The sequence below is a fragment of the Hyaena hyaena genome, unplaced genomic scaffold (assembly GCF_003009895.1).
Source record: "Hyaena hyaena isolate Hyena2069 unplaced genomic scaffold, ASM300989v1 scaffold_347, whole genome shotgun sequence".
NCBI classification, from domain to species: Eukaryota; Metazoa; Chordata; class Mammalia; order Carnivora; family Hyaenidae; genus Hyaena; species Hyaena hyaena.
The window spans coordinates 898,242-918,809 of NW_024080979.1; the positions used below are offsets into that span (position 1 = coordinate 898,242).

The following is a 20,568-nucleotide window of genomic DNA, read 5'->3' on the forward strand; positions in this document are numbered from 1 at the left end:
AACTGCTTTGGATTCTGTGTCTCCCTCTCTCTCTGCCCCTCCCCTGCTCATGCTCTGTCTGCCTCTCTCAAAAATAAATAAAAATGGTTTTAAAAATAAATAAGTAAAAGAGTCGGATGCTTAATGGACTGAGCCACCCAGACGCCCTATTGACCAACATTTTAAACAGTGGAATACAAGAGAAAGTGTCACTGATTTTTACTCAGTGAAGGTAAATGTTATCTTTTGGAACTTTGGTCATATCTATATGCTCATGTTAGGGCAAAGTGTAAAATTTATGACTTCAGGTAGATCAGGGTCAAGAAGTTTGAAGGCTACAGATGTGGGGCTCTGAAGTTATCACCACTTTATAGCAAAGTTTAGAATGGAATGCCCTTCCAAGATCATTCCAGTGATCTTGAGTTATGAAAAAAAAAAAAAAAGGATCAAATAATGTTCAAAGTCTACCATTTAAGAGGACAAAGTACAGTGGGGTAAAGATCTTTTTGGAAAGATTTCTGTTACAAAGTGCCTCCAATTTTTTTTGAAGATTTAGTGTTTTAAATTTTAAATGGAAAGCATTTCTACCTTCTCCCTAACTTGAATCACAAATAGAACTTTTAAAACCACAAAATCTGGGGCTCCTGGGTGGCTTAGTTGGTTAAGTGTCTGACTCTTGATTTTGGCTCAGGTCATGATCTCACGGTTCATGAGTTCAAGCCCTGCTTCTGGCTCTGTGCTGGCAGCATGGAGCCTGCTTGAGATTCTCTGTCTCCCTCTCTCTCTGCCCCTTCCCCACTCTCTTTCTCTCTCTCTCTCCTCTTTCATAAACTTAAATAAAATAAAAACAAAATTTGACTGGAGGGGAGGAAAAAGAGAGACCTGGAAAATGCAAAGTAATGCTTTAAAATAATTAATTAAAATAGAATTAATCAATTAAAACACCAGATCTGAGATCTATATAACGTGAAGGCATTCACCTTCCAGGTATACCTAATAAGGTATGCATATATCTTTGAGATGTGCATTAAGAGAAATTTCACTCATTCATTCAAAACGTGTATTAAAAACTCGTAGCAAGCTTCCATGCTTGGCTACGTATCAGCCTTCAAGATAAAAGAGACTTGGGACTGGCCTTCAAGGAACTTAGAGTCTAGTAGTCCAGTTTCTAGTCAACCCACGTTTAAAGTCATTTTGCAAATTGCATACGATACGGCTACGGCTCGTGAAATTGATACTCTCCTGAAACCCTGGGGTATGTGGCCTCAGTATGGGTACAGCCGGCCCCGTGGCTTTGGTCATGAGTCCATATCAAGAAGCATTAAGCCAAAAGCCAGTCCCAGGTCAAATCAGGAAGGCTGACACCATCTCTGTAAATCCAGGCAAAAGCGAAGAGCCTCAAGCTAGGCCGCAGGTCCTGACCTGAGAGTGTGCGGGGTAAGCTCAGGAACAAGAACCCAGCTGCTGACATGCTTATCTTGCTTTCTGTCTCCTGACACCTCAGGCCTCTATCTTTTTTTGGCTCCATCCTTTTCCTGACCAGCTTTCCATATATCCGGGCCATGTTTTGAAGACCTTACTGGTCCCGGACCAGCTTCCTCCTCCTGTACGTACTCGGATGCAACTCCCTTCACTAAGGGGAGTCCAAATGCCCAGAGTGAGAGCCCAGGGTCCCAACTTTGTCTCCATCCATGCCAACCCCCTCCTGGATGTACTGTCCTCACCGGCCTTCCCCAAACCACTGTATCCATCCCCACAGCACTATTTGGCTGCTCTGTGGTAGGAGTGCCTCTGTTAAGCACACTGGTACCAACTACAACAAGTTTCTACTAATATTCCGTGTCCCTCTCTTTTACTAATTGGATCATTAAATTTGGATTAACTTGATACTTTTATAATTTGATAATACAGATTTGGTGGTAATGCCTCACAGATTTTCACAAGTTCTGATTTTAAATCTGTCTCCCCTAAATATGCCAGTGCCTGTCAAACCATGTGTTGCACTTTTTGGTTTTAAAAAAACAGTGTCTGGGTCACCTGGGTGGCTCAGTCCGTTAAGCCTCTGACTTCGCTCAGGGCATGATCTCGCGGTCTATGAGTTCGAGCCCCACATGGGGCTCTTTGCTGACAACTCAGAGCCTGGAGCCTGCTTCAGATTCTTTGTCTCCCTCTCTGTCTGCCCCTCCCCCGCTTGCACCCTGTCTCTCTGTTTCTCAAAAATGAATAAACACTACAAAAAAACTTTTTAAACAGTCTATATGCTCTGAGGAGTCACAAGTTATATGGAAATATTCTACACACTTTGTATCTTGTAAGCAAACGAGTTTTCCTGCTGAGACTGTCCTCATTTACTGAGTCCCCGTATTCTTTTCAGGCAGCATGGATGCAAATGTCATGTGGTCGCCAAAACAACCTCAAATAAACCAGTGAGAGGGGCCACCTGTCATTCCTCCAACCACAGAGCCTCTCCAGTCACCAGGAGCTTGTGCCTTTGATTGGTCCTTACCATCTAGGCTGCTTTAGGCACTTTGAACATAAAGTCCACCTTGACACCCAGCTTCTCTGGCCTTTGGTTCTGTGTTTTGTTGTGTTGTGTTTTCAGGGAGGAAGAAAGGAGAGAGGTAGATTCATAAGGCAGTGACAGAACACTTGAGAACTTTGTAATCTTCATCTCATGCCTGTCACCCCTCCTGCCCTCCCCATTCGACATCTCTGGTCATGGCTCTGAGCACTTGGGTTCCCGACAAATGTCCTCATTCACCCTTACAAACCCTGTGGCCATCTGCAGGCACTCATTACCACGTTCCCTCGGAGGAAGTGCCTAAAACCTGCAGTGAAGTAGCTCACAGTGTGTCACGCAATAGTAATACCATTTTCTATCAAGCTGTGAGTGTGCCCACATGGCATACACAAGGGACAGGACAGCAGGAGCCTTCATTTGGTCCAGTATTTTCCGTGGTCTCTGCTACAAAAGAACTCAGCAGAAGCATAACTCTGAAACACAGCGTTGAAGAAGACATCCACCAAAGCATGTGCTAAGCCACATCCCGCCTACATGAGACAGCACACCTGGGAAATGTACATGACATGATGCACAGCTTGGCAAGCCTGCTGGGACACTCCACTTGGTCTTCTCCCCAGACCAGGATTAGGTGAAGAGCCAGGAGTTAGCACGCAGGGGAACTAATCAAATCAAAGAGGGACGGGGTGGAGGTGGTTCCTTCCCATTGAAATAGGAGCTCTGGAGTAGAGATGTCTGAGCTCCCAGGTGTGGAAGGAAACCCCCTGTGTTTAACACTTGCAATCTGAACCTGCTACAGAAAAACCACGAAGACAGGGAGTTCTGGGGAAATCTAGTGAGATGATGCACTTTTCTAATACAACCACTTTTGTGGACTTTTTAGTTCGATCATTATGTGTTCTGGAAGCATGATAGAGGCAAGCAAGAAAGGCCAGATTAGGAATTAGGAGATCCAGCATTGTTTATAATTTGCATTGTAGCCTCGGACGTGGTTTGTAGCCTCTCCAGAATCTCAGTGTAGTTGTCTGAAAATGGGAGTAATAAAGCCCACCACTTTGAACGTGCTTTGTGAATATAAAACACCACACCAGCATGAGTCTTTCATGTATGAGACTGAGACCAAGACCTCTTGAAGCCTCAGGTGTTTTCTGCCCATTCATGGTGTTTTCTGAGGATCAAATAATATAATATGCATGTAAACCATGGGGTTCTACATGAAGGGCACGGCTCAGATACGTGCTGGTGTCACTTTGTGGAGTCCATTGCCAACCCAGAGGCCAGGGCTGGTTTGAGACTCACTTCGCCCCACCTGATCCATCTCTCTGGTGGTCGCCCTTCCCCCAACCCCACCCCCCACCTCAGCCTTCTTCCTCCCCACCTCCTTCCTTTGTCCAGCATGCTTTACATTACCTTTGCTCTTCTCTCTTGATCTGAGTTTCACTCCAGGGGGGCTCCATTTCAGATCCCAGAGAAACCCTGTCTATATATAGTTCGTAATAAAATGTGGTTTCTTTTGGTAGGAAAGTGGGAGCTACCATGTGCGTTCATGTCCACCGCCATTATACCCGTGACCCTCAACTGGAGAAACAACACTTACTCTCCAGTATAAATATGAATATGGCCCAAGGTTACAGTAGCTTTTACAAGCAACCTGTTACTACTTACTACTTTTCTCTAAACCTCTGGAGTGGGGAAGTGGCAACATTTTATTCTTAAAATCAAAGACAGACGATAGATAGTATAGACCAAGAAAGAATTCCCTGAAAATTTCAGCAAACAGGCATTTACTTGGGCAATTAGAATTGCAGTTGAAGAGACACAGATCCAGGTAGAAACCTGGACCGCGTTCTGAGGGAGACAAAGAAAGGGCAGGGCTGTATAGTCAAGGATGTGAGCAGAGTTCTCATTCAGATCCTCTATGCAAAACAGGGATGGAAACTAGGTTAACTGGGATTGGTTGGGTTCATATGTAAATAAGGGATGGAAACTCGTTCATTGCAAGGGCTCTTTTTGAAATGATGAGTGAGGATGATTCAGGTGCCATGATGAGGAGGAAGTTAAGTCCCAGCTAGGGCTTGCAGCTGGCTGAAAGGTTTTTAAAAAGTTCATGGTTCCTGTGAGAAATTCATGCATAAATTCCTCCTCCCTTATGGCCTCCTGACCCCATTTTAAAAAGAGACTCACTTAGTTAGGCTTGCTTGCTGCATTTTGAAATCTCCTTTGAAAGAGAGTTAGACAGGTATCATAGATAGATAGATAGGTAGATAGATAGATAGATAGATAGATAGATAGATAGATAGATAATGGGAGGAGGGCTTGAGCCCACTCAGTGATTTAAAATATTTCACTCTGGGGCACCTGGCTGGCTCAGTCGGAAGAGCATGTGACTCTTGATCTCGGGGTTGTGAGTTCAAGCCCCAAGTTGGGTGTAGAGATTACTTAATGAATTTTAACTTAAATAAAGTCAAAGTAACATAAAATTTCTCACTCTTACATCTACACCTCAGTTCTCTTGGAATTCAGTTCTCTCAAATCCTCAGATAACTCTAAAATTTTATCTGGTTGATGGTCCTAAAATGAGATCATGCTTAATGCATTCCGGGAAAGAAATGGAAAACCTTGCTAAATAAGTGATTTAAGCATTCCTTTTTATGTTGTCCGATGAAAATGCTTTATTCACTGTCACCAAAAGAACACAGGTTGCAGTCCTGATGGAGAAAGATTGACCCAATCAACCCTAAACTCCAAGGGGACAGGGAAACCTTTCCCAGAACCAGGTCAAGAAACAGCCTGGGGGCTCTGCCCTCTCCATTTGCTTCCTGTGTGGCTCAGTGATCTCACTCACTGCACGGAGCAGGGAACTTGGAAGTCCCTTTCCTGTGTCCTGAAATCTCCATTCAGCACGCCCTTTTTTTCTTCTCCCATGGGATTTGCCAACTTCTGAATTCCGGTGCTCCTGCAGTCACCCCCAGATGTGCACCAAGGCCTCAGCTTTTGCAAAATCTCCGAAGTCAATCTCTAAGTCAAAGATGCTTCAAGGAAGCACTCGGTTCCTTCTGCCTGCTAACTGCAGTTTGTCATGTGACACCTGCCCCTCCCCCTCCCCCACCGATTCTCTCCGAAAACCCCCACCCACCCCACCAATAAACTAGGTTGACGTCTGTCCTTTATCTGCCAACATCTACATTTCCTTCAAGGTGGTAATCTTTTGCTTTTGTTATTGAAGTTCTGTCTTATTCTTAATTGTTACCCCATTGCTTGGGAGCCTGCATAAACAGTTAACAAAAACACGGCGCACGAGGCAGCCGTTTCGCTTTCTGTGCTTGTTGTTCTTGGCACCGGGTCAGTTCTATGAACTTCTGGTGTCCAACTGGTAGGACCTGAAACTCTGTGTTTAACAAGTGCCTGTAGTCAAAACAGTTGGCGTGTGCAAGCTCCGACCGCGGGGACTGCTGCCGCTGGTCAGCCCGGTCCTGGACTGTGCAGAACACCGAATCACGTTGCTTCGTTTCGGGGTTGGGCTTTTGTTGTTTCGCTGTTGGGTTTGTTTTGTTGTTGTTTTTTTTTTTCTTTTTTTTTTTTTCCTCTTTTTTTGTGATGGCATCCGTGCTAATCTGGATCTCTTCAGGTTCCAAAAGTACAACATGTTTACAGTCGACGTAGAATCAGATTAAGTTGGCAGCCTGAGTCTCTCTGTAAGTGGTTTTAGTTTACATTTCTTCTGCTAGCAGGATGTTTTGCATAATTTTGCTGATCCTGGGTTATTTATAGACTTTTTTGAAGAAACGGGGATGCATGAGAGTTTTCTGTTCTAACTGTGGAAAGTGAAATCCGTTTCTACAGTGAGGGAGGGCAACTGGGCGTGTGTAGCCGAAGGTTATTTTAGCTCTTGAAAATTAATTTCTCCTCGAGGTCACTTGATAACATTCCGGAGCCTCCACTCCAAGCCACTGACATCAGATACCCTGCTGATTGCCTTAGGACGTGCTGTTTTCCTTTTAGTCGGTCAGAAATGGAGCAAAACGAAAGTCGTGATGCCATTTCCTCTGGGGCGCTCTGGGAGGGTGGATGCAGGGATTGGGTATTGTTTCAAATGTCCGAAGTGGGTTTGTAGGGGGTTGTTTTGTACCACCCGCGGGAGCTGTGTCTGATGGCCACCGCAGCAGCCTACCCAGAAGCCGGTTGGCGGGACCCACTGAGAGCCTGGGGGAGGGGCAGAGGAAGGACAGCCGCCGGGAAGTTAGTGGCCATTCAAGTTTGCTCTCATCTAAATGACAGTGATACTCAGCTGTATATAACATGAAAAAAAAAAGTCATCGACTGCACGATGGCATTATGGCTACTGCATTATCGGTTTGATCTTCTAGCCTGGGGGTAGCACCTTCTGATAGCACCTTTGGGGGGGTGGGTGTGTGTGTATGAATGGGAAGGAAATCTGGGCATGTTCGAAACCACTACACCAAGATGAGCACTCTATGAAATGGTTTCCCATAATATTTACTACAACAGTTGGCTAAAAATTGCTCTGCTTTGCCCACTAAATGGCTGTGTGATTAAATCACCCCTTGATAGCATTCCGTGAGCACCTCCCCTCTCTGTGTCGACTGCCCTCGGAATTTGCATGGGTAAGTAGCACGTTCATCAGCATAATGAGTGCACAGTCCCCAGTCTAATGGTCCAGGAGAACGCCGTAATTGAGACACTTCATTGTGCCTCGGGTTAAATATTTTAAACCAAACAAATCGAAAAAGGAGGGAGAAAACGGTAAACATCATTTGGGCGGCGTGAAAGGCCTTCTAAGTGGGGAGTCCGCGCTGATCAGGGTCCTTGGGTCCCTCACAGAGAGGTCCACATCTCCTCTCACCGCCCCCCCACCATCACCGACTCACACCCGCAAATGAAAATGGATGGCTGAGACGGAAATTTCCAAGGTAGTAAAAGTGACGTCGTCGTAACTGCTAGGTGCTGCCAAGAGCCGATTTCTTTTTCTCCTCCAAGTTTCTCTCATGTGTAGGAGAGTAGGTTCTTTTTTGGTGGTGTTTTGGTTTTGGTTTAGTTTGGTTGGGTTTTTGGCCTCCTCTAACCTTGCAGGCAATGACCATGAGGCGGTCTTATTCTTGGTCTTTCAGTTTGGAGTGTGCCCTCTGCTTCCTCACGGTAGCCCCGCCGCGCTGGGGAAGGACAAGTTAAGCCCTTTGGTCCCAGCATTAAAAGGCTTGCACAGCGGGGCTGGAGAGCTGGCACTCAGGTCCAGATGTTTATCCATCAGACCTTCACCTACTCGCTGCCCCATCCAAACCTGTGAGCTGCATTGCAGATGTTAGGAGACCTTTTGTTCTAATGTGATTCTAATCTGCCCCCAAGGATGTGGCCCCTACAACACTTACCTTCTCCTGTATTAAGGCCGAGCTAGGATTTGACGCTCGCCGTTTGAAGGCCCTGGGCTTGAGGTGTGTGTTGGTTTGTGTGCATGTCAGCTAGTGGTGATGATTATGGGGGCTCCTGCTCCGCTGTGTAAAAAAGCTAATGGCCAGAGTGACTAAAGAGACATGAATCGAACCTGCCGACCTTTATGATAGTGTTGAAGCAGGATGGCAGTGATTACAGAAAGGTTTCCGATCATCCTGCCCTTGGGTTTTTGCATTTGAATTAGCCAGACCCGCCCACCTTGGGATCCTGGAGAAAATAAAGGCACAGTTAACTTGCCAGCCCTCTTGACTGTGTCGCCCCTCCCAGGCCCTCCAGACATCTGCCCCCAACACCTTTCCAACACCCACCCTCCTTCCTTGCTTTGGTTCCGTCTGCCAGTCTGGAGAGAGCTGTGGTTGGATTGATAATTGATCTGCGTCTGGGACCCTTAGCAGTAGTTAGCGTTTGTGGATCCATCTTCTCTCCTGGCCTCCAGGGAGTGGTTCTGCTGGGCCCCACACTCAGCAGGAAGTCCAGGGGTGGCAGGGGCCTGGAGTCTGCCGGAGGGCCAAGGCACCCAGGTGAAACTTGGATACTGGGTGGGCAGCATTGGGCCAGCTGGTCTGAGTTGGTTTGTCAAACCTGTGAGAGTTTGGTGGCTCTCCACACTCTGGTGGCTACCTCACTCTGCTGTTAGCCCACTCATCCCCAAGGTTTTAAGCTTTTCTGGAACAAGGGCAATAACATATAGATTATGCAGAACCCCCAAAAGTAAGAGGCCAAACAAGAAAGTAAGCCAGTGGAAGGAGTTGGTTACTCCTCGGCTGTGGCGTAGTCACCCCGTTTCAGACCAGCCCCTTGTGCACCTGTTGACTACCTCAGCCTTAGGCCACCAAGGCAGGCAGAATTTGCCAGTTGTCATGGAGCAGTAGGTTACCCCCCACTTTGACCTTGCTACAGTTTGCCATCGAAGTGGCACATCCCATACTAAGGAGGGAGATATATTTGATCTACAGCATGTCAGAGGTTAGGAGTCCCTTTTCCCCTGTCCTCCTTACGATACTTTTTCTCTCCAATCTGGTGAACAGGAAGGGCTTTTAGGTAAATCAACTGTATTAATTTGCTAGGGCTGTCATAACAAAATACGACAGACTGGGAGGCTTGAACAACAGAAATTTAACTTCTCACAGCCGTGGAGGTTAGAAGTCCTAAGATCAAGGTGCCAGCCATGTTGGGTTTTCTCCTGAGGCCTCCCTTCTTAGCTTATAGATGGCAGTCTTCTTGCTGTCCCCTCATCAGGTTGTTCCCCCCCACCCCTACCCCGTGCATGCACGCACCAAGTGTCTCTTCCTCTTCTTATGAAAGGACTCTAGTCGTATTGGATCAGGGCCCACCCTCACTGGACCTCATTTGAACTTAATCACCTCTTTAAAGGCCTTATCTGCAAGACAGTTACATTCTGACATATTGGCAATTGGGACTTAAGTGTATGAATTTGCGGGCAACATAATTCAGCCAGACAACTAAGCATGTTCCCACCTCAGCCCCATTCATTAGCAGCGTTGGAACTGCCATGATGTAGAGGTTCATCTGTGACTTGTTTCTGCACTTGAGAGTGTATGGAATCAGGCACCATCTTTCTGTGCGGGTTCATAGTCAAAGGGAGCACAACGAGAAAAAGACAAAGTATGTTCCAAGTCACAAGATAAAGTCACCAGTGGCTGTGAAAAGTCCGAGTTAGCTTTCACGTGTCCTGTGATGATTTTTAGATGACTTCAGCAGCCCACCGTCTTGAGGAAGGCTGTTGGAGGGGTGGGTTGAACAAAGGTAGCTCGCAGACCAGGGGGCCCCAGAAGTCATCTGATGGAAAGTGTTACCTTCCCTTCTGGGCCTCTTCCTCCTGGTGCCTTTCTGGGCAAACTCCCTGATCTGTGAATAGATTCACTGGCATGATCTTCTCCGTGTCCTGCCAACAACTATGTATATATATTTAAATCTGCCCTCAGTGTTCATTCCCTCTAGAAGCTGGGAAACCAGCCTTCCCTGGACTAAGAGAGGAGAAATTAGTCAGTTATCTCCCATTTCAACAGCTGCTCTTTTAGCCATTGATCTCCCTCCCTTCTTCTTTGCTATATGTCCTATATAGTACATCTTTAACCCAGAGATGCTAGGGGCCAGCAGGTTGGCCTCTGATAGCCATTTGCAAGAATTTTCCCCCAAGATCTTTTCTAGTAAAGAATGTTTGTTCCCCAAGGAAGCAACCACCCTCAGCCAAGACCAGGGCAAGGTTTCTAGGAGCCCATCTTGAGAATGGCAGACACTGAAGCCTGGTGTTCTTAAAAACTGCCATTCAGGATGGAAGCCCAAGGATGAGTTGTGGCCAAGCCACAGGGATCCCAGCCTTTCTGCACCTGCTGGGTTCCTGCTGCAGGTGACTCAGGTTCTGGTCTCCATGAGGGGACCATGGAGAGACAGTGTGTTCCTGGAAGCTAGTGGAAGGATCCATTGCCCTTCATGAGCCAGCCTCAATTTTGGTCTGAGACAAAAGAGAAGGTGATAGCTGCTGGGAGAGGAGGTCAGGAATCAGCTGCTCCGTGCTGACAGGCCTGCCTCTGGCAGCCCGACTGCCAGCGGAGGTGGGATCTGGGTTATTTATAACGGTAATAATCATAAAACTGTTCTTTTATGTTCACCTAGCCTGACTCAACTTTTAAACCTCTTTTACATGCCTGATCTCATTGGCTCCTCCTTATAGCCCTGGAGGGGCAGATATTGTTAACCCCAGAGCATGAAAATTCTGGAAGGAGAGCCCGGGTTTGAGACTTCAGCTCCTGGACGCCGGTGCTCCTTCTATTGATTTCAGCTACCTACTGTCCATATTTGGTTGCCAGTAAGGAGGTAGTTTGCAAATTGGAAAACCAGGCGTGTGGTTTTTTTTTTAAACTGTGTCTTGTCAGTTATAAAATCCACATTTGATTGCTCACTGAGTGTAACGCATTGCTCTAAGACCTTTACGCTTAAGCTTTACCACTGCTGGTAAGGAGACGGCTATTGTTAGCCCCACTTACCGGTTGTCCCTGAGATCCTTACTAGGGAAGATGAAGAAGTGTGGGCTCAGTGACACACACCTGCCCTGAATGGTCAAGAGCGCTGTTCACAGGTCACTGTCATGCTGGGGCATGTATCAACTTGCACCCTTGGCTGTGTCTTTTTCCACATTGTAAGCAAGCGTTTGGAAGAAGAATGGTATTGGTGGCAGACCTATCAAGTTTTCAGGTGCCAGATTTGGGCAGGTGAATGGATACATTAACGGGTAGAGCAGTAGACTAAATCCAACCAGATGACACTTTTAAAGGACACCTCTGGATCTGCGGCTTGGCAGAAAAATGTGCGAAATAAGACTTAGGGGTGATACAATTATCAAAAATAAAAAATCTAGACTGGGGGCGAGACATCTGGGTGGCTCAGTCTGTTGAGGATTTGACTCTTGATTTCGGCCCAGGTCATGATCTCACAGTTCATGAGATTAAGCTCTGCATTGGGCTTTGCACTGTCAGTGTCAGAATCCTTGGGATTCTCTTATCTCTTCCTATCTCTTTGCCCCTTCTTTATTCATACACTCTCATTCTCTCTATCTCGCTCAAAATAAATAAATAAAAAAAAATCTAGGTTGGATCTCTGGCTACATTACTAGGAGGACAATGTCCAGGATAGACAGCCAGGAGCTGCTCAGACCCCATCTGTAATGTTCTCTCACCCGAGTTCCACAGTCTATGAAGGACAGACAGTAGAGCCAAAGAGGACACAGGGAAAAGAATAGTGAAAATGATGTTATGTGAGGGTTTAAAAAGACGTTCGGGTGTTTAGCCTGGAGAAAGATTTCAAGGAGCAAATATTTGGCAAGATGTCCCACACAAGGGAAATAAGACTGGTTCAAGATGACTCTTATAGAGAAGAAAAGGGATTCGTGTGGGCATTGCAAAGCAACTCGAGTAAGGGGAGGACACTCCAACAGCCATGCAACCACCGTGCTGCCTCACCTGGTGCATGCCTGGACAGTCCTATTGGCACTGGGACCTGCAGGGGAAAAGCAAGACTGGGTGGCCCCATGGCCAGAATCTGAGGAGGCCACAACAACCCCAGAAATGGGCCTGCAGGGATTAGGGGAGTGTGGGGCTTCTTGTGGCCTGTTGGGAGTCTGTTACTCTGTCCCAAACTCAAGGTCTAAGACCTGGGTGCCTTTGGTAGTGATGATGATTCCATCACGGGAATGGTGATCTCTCTGAAGGAAATGACAGTTATATCAGAGATAAGGGGCTGGCAAAGGGGACTGTTCCTCAGTACCTGGGATGTGTGTGTGTGTGACATTGTTTAAAACAATCACACTTCTTCATAGACCTGAGTTGGCCTTGTTTGAGAACTACTATCTTGGAGTGCCTGTGAGCTGATTCCTACTGGCCAGCTTAACTACTGTAACTTAAAAAATTACCTGCTTTAAGTGATACCAAGAAAGGCTTTGTTTGTTTTTTAAGTATTTGCATATTTTGAGAGAGAGAAAGAGAGGCAGAGAGAATGGGAGAGAGAAAATCCCAAGCAGGCCCCATGTTGATTTCATGAACCATGAGATCATGACCTGAGCCAAAGTCAAGAGTCGGTCACCCAACCAACTGAGCCACCCAGGCACCCCCCAAGAAGGGTTTTTAAGGAAACTCTTGAGTTATCCTGAAGCAGATTGTTTATAGTGATGCTATGAACATTTGTATATAAGGATTTGAGAACGTGTTTTCAGTTCTTTTGGGGTATTTACCTTAGGAATAGAATTGTGGATTGTATGGTAATTCTATGTTTAATTTTTTAAGGCACTACCATACTGTTTCCCATAGAGGCTGTGCCATTTTACATTCCCACTGATAATGCCTAACGGTTCCAGTTTCTCCACATCCTTGCCAACACTTGTTATTTTATGTTTTTGGTTGTTTTGGGTTATTTTTCTATACATAGCCAGTCTAGTGGGTGTGGAGTTGTAGCTCATTATGGTTGTGATTTGTTCCCTAATAACTAACAATGTTGAGCGTCTCTTCATGTGCTTGTTTCATCATGTATACCTTCTTTGAAGAAATGTTCAAGTCTTTTGTCCATTTTTTAACTGGGTTGAACCTGCCTGTTTCTGTATTTAGAATCTTAGTTCTAAATTTCCTATTCCTCAGATGGTAGAACAATAGTAAAATATTGCATCTTTTTATCTTAAACCACCTGTTTGCTGAGAATTTCATCCACCAACTTATTACTGGGAACCTGAGGTGACAGGAGAGAACAGGGTGAAAGGGGCAGGGAAAGGTGCTCCAGAAGGATCCAAGGGCTCTGGGGTTGGCCCATGGAAGCTGTTCACATCTCTGTCCTCCAGGTCATCCTGGAGCTCAGTAGAGACCAGGAAAGCTGTTGACATTAGTCTCTGGAATGACTGTGTCTCGTGGGCCATGGAGCCTGCCCTTTCATCCGTGCAACATTGCAACATCCAGGCGGCCTCCTCCTGACAGTCCCCTGAGCAGGGTAAGTGTACCCATGAGCCCTCGACCCACTGGCCTCGGGTCTGGAGGATAAGGCTCACAAGCAGACTGTCCCCAGCCAAAGCTGCAAGTGATGGGGAAAGGGGGACTTGATGCTCCCTCCAGTAAAGCTGGCTCCAGCAGGTGGTCGGGTCACGCCCCTCATTCCTCCCAGACCCCTTCCAAAGAAATGGAACTGTGGAAACCAGTGCTACTTTGTCATCCAGCACGGCCGCCTCCCAGTCAGAAATGGATTAATTCTCCTTCATTCTGGGAAGAAACTCTTTACAGGAGGGGAAAGGAAGCCAAGAACCCAGAAGCCCAAAGTCATGTTCTCTTGAATTATTCTTTCAGGGAGACTCCGTCTCCCTCTTTCTAATGCTCTTCAGTTTCCAAAGAGATGGTCCCACGATGGGATGGTTTTATAAAGACAGGTAGGCCCTGCCCAGCATATGTGGTGTGGCTTGAGATGATTCCATCTCCCCACGGTCTGAAGTTCTCCATAAAAGCCATATCTCTGACCCTCGTAAGGCTTTTTTTTTTTGTCTCTTAAAAGTCTGTTTTCATTTTTCCTTAGTAGACAGCATATATTCCTTAGGCAGGACTGACTTAAGGTTTATCAGGTAGTAGCCAAGTTTTGCAAAGAAATGTTGGATGAAACATGGGAGAGATCTCAGTAGAAGATGAAGTTGCCCAAAACCCACTCTGCCACTAGGTTGGGTTTATTTTATTTTTTTTATTGAGGTGAAATTCCCATAACAAAATTAATCATTTTATATGTTTTACTTCTTAATTTTGGGAAAGAGAGAGCATGAATTGAGGAGGAGCAGAAGGAGAAGTAGAGACAGAATCCCAAGCAGGCTCCATGCTCAGTGCAGAGCCCGACGCAGGCCTTGAGCCCAGCAACAGTGAGATCATGACCCGAGCCGAAACGGAGAGTAGGGTGCTGAACTGACTGAGCCACCCAGGCACTCCACAAAATTAATCATTTGAAAGCATACAACTCAGTGGCACTGAGTCCATTCCCAGCGCTGGGTAATTATCACCTCCACCTAGTTTTAAAACATTTTCATCAACCCCAAAAGAGACCTTATAACCGTTAAGCCATCATTCCTCACTGCCTTCTTCCCCAGCCCCTGGCAATCACTGACCTGCTTTCTGTCTGTATGAATTTACCTACTCTGGATATTTCCTATGAAATACACCATGTGGCCTTTTGTGAACCATTGGGGTATTTTCGGGAACCATCCTTCTCTCCCAATCTCCTTGCCAAAATCAAGGGATCAACTTTCTAAAAATTGTTTACTGTTTTTTATTTTTGAGAGAGAGACAGACAGACAGCAAGCAGGGGAGGAGCAGAGAGAGAGAGGGAGACACAAAATTGGAAGTAGGCTCCAGGCTCTGCCTGGCAGCACAGAGCCTGACACGGGACTAGAACTCACAGACTGCAAGATTATGACCTGAGCCGAAGTTGGCCACTTAACTGACTGAGCCACCCAGGCACCCCAAGGAATCAACTTTATAAATATCCCAAATGAATGAAAACTCCCTGCTAGGATTAGGAGTTAAAATGTCCCACAAGAGTTCAACCTTTATAATGCTGTCTCTCCAAAGCAGAGGGCCAGGCATTGCTGTGGACTCTGCCCATCTGGCCGGATGGGCCCAGGGGGAAGGAGGAGCCGAGAGGCCTGAGCTCCTGCACGTGGCTGGGCCAGGCCCAAGGGGACAGGGGCTCCAGGAGCATGTGGCCATCGAGCCCGGGGACTGCAGCAAGACCCCCCAGCCCTTCCTAAACCCGGACTCTGCTCAAATCAGCCTCGGAGGAGTCCACTGCGTCTGACCACACCTCGTGTGTGTGCAGTTCAGGAAAACCCAAGTTCATCTGCCAAATTCAGGATACAGCCCTGACTGTTCCGGGCTTTTCTTTCTGCCTTTCCCTAATCGCATCTGGGCGTGCTCTCTTAAAGGGGAAGTGGTGCGTTCTGACTGGCCAGGGCCCTCAGCCAGGAGCCAGGAAACGGCTCCCACGAGTCGCGTTGCCCAGCGTGTCACTGGCTCAGCCTCCTTACCCAAACGGCAAGGCTGTCTCCCGGGATGTGTAAGTGTGAGCGCAGGGCACGTTGGCCACACTGGATGGCGTGGGGCTGGGCCCAGGTCACGGAAGAGAGAACCTGGCTGACGGAGCGTGCTGTCAACCCACCATCCATTTAGCAAACTCGAGGTGTAGCGTAGACAGCACTGTGGGGCTGTGGGCTGGCGCCGGAGCCGAGACAGGGCTGAGGCGTGCAGTGGGGAGAGGAGCCACCTCAGAAAGAGGTCAGGAGTAGGAGGCTGGGTTGGGGACCAGTCTATTTTGGACAGCCCTTCTGCAGGCGTAAGCCTCGCAGCCCTGGTAGGAGCGCAGTGGAAATTTTTGTAGCACATACCTCTCCTAGCGCCGGGAACCTCACCAGCCCGTTGCCCCCCTCCCCACTTCTCTGCATTTATGTGCAGCACCAACGACACTTTATGCGCATATCTACTCAGCAATTATTTCTGTCCTTGTTATGTTGTGATTTGCGTTGAGAAATATTTCAGGTCTCTTGTGCTCAAACTTCTAAAATTGCTTGACACTCGTGACCTGTGATTTTCCTTGTTTCCTACTTGCGGGTGGTCCTCGGTCCTGTGTGTGCACATGGTGGGCCCTGGGTGAAGGTCGGTGGCTGGCACCCCCCCACACACACACCCCTGCAGGGCAGACTGGCTGGCTCACTCAGGTGATTGGCACGGTACCTGGCCTGGTTTCTAGCTCGGGTTTTGTTTCCTGTGTGCCCACGGAGAAATCGGGGGGGGGGGGGGGCGCCTGCACACGCTCACGCCCACAGTTCCCAACTCAGTGCCCCAAGTGAGTGACTGACGGTAGGAAAACAGACTCTTCCCTATATGTTTGACTCCTCTCTGCCCTAGATTTTTGTTTGTACGGTGGTGATGGTTGATCTTAAATCATGGAAAAGTCTTTGTTTTCCCCGAAATAATTCAGACCTTTAGCTCCTAAAGAAGGAGGCAGAGGGAAACAGAAGGGGGCTGGGGAGAAAGGGGGAAAAATTGTGTCTCTGTACTCACATATTGACAGGGTACAGCCACACCCTATTTCAAGACAACTTCCTGTTTGCCACTGCCAACTGCCACTCCAAGGAGAACAGAAATGGTTCCGTTATTAGTGGCTGCTGTGGGACCCCGACAGCCTGTGGGGTGAGTGGTTCTGAGTGACGCTGTGAACTTAGCAGGGAGTGGAGGCTTTGCACCTTCTATTGTGGGAGGCTGTGGCCCTGCACTCGAAATTGGAAGTCAGGACAGATAGAAACCAAGCAGTCGTGGCCTCTCCTCTCTCAGCCCCTGTATTTTGAACAGTGTGCTCCTGTAGGATTCTTGTAAATGGAATGGTTTAATTCAGGGGCAGGGAGAAGGCAGAGAACTACCCACTTAGTAAAACCACTACTTGCATTTTTTAAGAAATCTACATTTTCATGTATGTGGGGAACTTCTAATAAGTGAGTTGGTGCTGTGGTAACTGCCCTCTGTGTTGCCACCAAGCCTCACAACACTCATTTCTTCAACCCTGAACACAGCGGGTGCCTGTTAGGGAGAGACCCAGGGCTAAATGCCAGGGACAAGAGTGAATAAATAAGACACCTGCCCTCGAGGTGCGTCCAATGATAGGATGCCCAGGCCGGTAAACCGGTGATGACATGTGATGTTGTGCAGATAGGGGGCTTCAGTGTACTAGGGGAGCACCTGCCCCCTCATAACCCAATAATGTGGACATTGCTGTCCCCCTGTTTAAAGGGAAGGACACTGGGGCTCACGGGGTTATTTTATCTGCCTAGTCACAGAGCTAATGAGTGACAGAGCTGGGATTGGAGCCCAGATGTCTCTGATTCCAAAGACAGCGGTGTTTGGTCTGCACTTCCTGTGACTTCCAAAGCTGGCCCAGAGCATGAGAATCCCCTCAGGACCTTTTAAAAAGTACAGATTTGGGGTCCCTTGCCCTGCTGTCCCAAGAGTGAAGAGCTCTCCACAGCACCAGGTGGTCTCTGAGATGTAGGTTCGGCCCAAACACTTGTTCTGCCTTGTGCTTCAGGATCTTCCCTCCCTGGCTTGCGGCATGGACAGGATTTTTTTTATATGCTTAGCCCAAGGCATTTGGGGAAAGCTCCTGGTGTTGCCTCAAGACAGTATTGGGAAGTTTCGGTCCAGCCATTCAGGTGCTTTAGACATTGGAAATCCCTGTTTGTGTATCCTCTCCCCAAAGACACACCAGCCTATGCCTCCTGCTCCGCCCAACTTCCAGCCGCCTGTCTCACCTGTCCCTCTAGTGCCCCCAGGGTGGGGAGGATGTCAGCTGTGCCATCTTGAAGTAGAATCCAACAATGTATCCTGAAGCTGGAAGCCACCAGCTTACATCTAAACTTCGGCGGTTCCTGTGTTTGAACCCATGTGGCCTGTGCGGTGGGTATGTTGGGTGTTTATGGGAAGCAGTCGCTCTAATGGAGAAGTTAATACCAGCCGGAGGGGGGAGGGTTCCTTCTCACCCCCTCTGCTATCACGTTGGCTCTGGGCACATGGGAACAGCTAGGATGATCAAAGGCCTGATTTTTTTTTTTAATTTAATTTTATTTTAGAGAGAGCATGCACACGAGCAGGGGAGGGGATGGAGAGGGAGAAAGAGAAAATCTCAAACACACTCAGAGTGGAGCCCAATGCAGGGCTCGATCCCATGACTCTTGGATCATGACCTGAGCCAAAATCAAACTCAGGCCCTTCAGGCAGCAGCCTGCCTCTGAGGAAGGCCTTCCTCCACCACCCAGGGTGCCGAAGTAGTGGCCAGCCTGGGATCTGGAAAGTGCGTCCCACGCAGAGGGAACCCTCTGGCCATGACAATGTCTTATCTTATCTCCACCGTCATATCCCAGTGCCTGGCACACAGTTATGTGTCAAGGAAATGCTTTAAATATGAATGAATGAATGTTGACTTGAACACCTTTTACCCCTTCCTACCTTTTTATCTGCACCTCTGTATCTGTGTTCTCTCCTTTGCCTTCTCTGGTTGAGGATGTGTTAGTGCTGTTGTAGTTGCTGTTTGCTTGTTTTATATTTTTTCTTATGTGGACTTAAAGAACCTTAACAAAACAGAGCCTATTAAGCAGTCTACTCCACATCCTTCCCTTCTTTTCTCATGTATCTGTCTACATCACGTATTCATATATATGTGTCCCTTTTTGTTTATTTGTTTTTATAAAGTAATGATGAGCATTTGCATATTATTTGTGATATTTGTAATTTCCTTGTGGATTTGGGCATACCATCTCATGTACACCTTTCCCTAGCTAGAAATAACCCTCCTTCCTGTCATCTTCAATGGTTTTATTTTAGATCATTCAGGTCAATTGTGACATTTTTTACTATTGTAAACAGCGTCACTGAGAATACCTTTGAACTTTTTGGGGGCGGGGGATTATTTCCTTGAGGTCTACTTTCCAGACTACAACTATCAGATTACCAGATCAAAGGCTGTGAATTCCTTTTTAGTTCTTGTTATTATCACCAGGTTGGTCTCCGGAGAAATGTCATCCCTTGAAAGTACCCCAGCAGTGTGTGTACATGTGCTTCTTTCCCCCAAGGTCTATATTTGCTGTGGTTTTTTTCTTCAAACTAGGTTCGGTGCTGAGTAAGGGTTGGGGGCTCATCCCTGAGGGCTGATGGAAATATTTCAGGGCCCTGGAAAGTCCCTGGGACTCCCCGCATCGTGCCCAGCAGGGGATGATGCCAGAAATTTGCACCTTCGTAGGTATAAATAACCAACAAAAGAACAGGTATGGGGGAAATGCTTCTAGGCGGGGACATGAAGAGACTCTCAAGTTGTACAAGTTCAGGGTTGTGTCTCTGCCAGCTCTGAAATTGGGGAAATGCTTTGTCAAGAATCGTGGCAGAACCTGTGTTGCTGAAGGTGTACAGGGAGAGGATATCCGAGCAGGGTGGCATGATGGGAAGAGCACTGGCTTGGGCCGGCCAGACCTGGGCTCTCCTTCCAAATTTCATCATCTTGCTAAGTTTTAATTTCCCCATCTATAACAAGAAGGCAAACAGCATCCACTTTGCAAGGCTGCTGGGTAGATGACAAGAGCTGGAAAGGGTAAAAGGAACTTGCAAGGTGCCTGACACATAGGCACTCAAGAATGCTGTCTCTCTTCCTGAATGAATGGGCACAGGGTGACCCGATGACTGAGAAACCAACGCGGAGCCTGAAGCGATTTGAGCACCGAGCTGGCACAAGCCACCAGCCCACAGTGGCATTTGTCAAAGTGCTCCAGACGGTGCCTGTTACCTGACAGCGCGTAGGGGGTAAAGACCTAGTATAAGCTAATTGGGGGCAGGCACCCATGCCTTAAGGAGCTCTTCCCCAGCCACTCAGGCCCTGAGTCTTTTAAAGAGGTAGGTACTCTGGCCTGAGGAGGAGTAGGCACTCCAGAGGAGCTCACAGCACTGCTGGCATAGGAACTGCTTGGCACGGCTCTGCCTGCCACAGTCACTTGACTTTGCTGTGTCTTCATTTCCTCCCCTGCTGAGGAAGGCTGATTCAATATGCCTCCTCTAACCACCATGACACTATATTTAGTGTCTAAGTACAATTGTGGCAAATGAGACCACAAGCTCAGATTCTAGCCCCCACGCTTCCACTTAATAGCCTTGTGACTTCAGAGCTTCTTAAACGCAGTCGGCCTCAGTGTCCACAGCTGTGAACTGGGGACCAGCTGCCTCACTGAGTGGCCGCAGGATACAACTAGCACAGTTCCTATGTGGTTTCCCCCATGCCGAGGCCTCTGCCTTGCCCCTCGCCTTCCAGCTCCAGTTCTCTCTTAGAAGAAGGCCCCCCAGAATTCAGAGTTGTCCTTTATGGAAGGCATCCTGACTGCGGCTATGAATGCAGATAGAATCCATTGATAAAATAGAGCCCAGCTAATGATTTGCCAAGTACCTGCCCTGGGAGGTGGGGACTGAAAGAGAGTGTACGCTGTCAAATGAGAAAGCCCAGTGCTAGCCTAAGCCTGAGTGAGTTTACACAACTGTGGCGAG

At 47.5% G+C, this 20,568-nt stretch overlaps 1 protein-coding gene across 8 annotated transcripts in view; it reads left to right on the top strand.

Moving 5' to 3' along the window:
- Positions 1-20,568, top strand: part of ATXN7L1 (ataxin 7 like 1) — a 249,829-nt gene that overhangs the window by 169,906 nt on the left and 59,355 nt on the right. Inside the window, exon 1 of one of the 8 annotated variants that reach the window (XM_039249796.1) lies at positions 5,988-6,195. The exons of 6 other annotated variants lie outside the window; for them this stretch is intronic. The gene's annotated coding sequence lies outside the window, so the exon portion shown is untranslated. Of the gene's footprint in view, positions 1-5,987; positions 6,196-16,625; positions 16,687-20,568 lie in introns of those variants that run through there. One more of the 8 variants, XM_039249795.1, reaches the window with a different exon arrangement.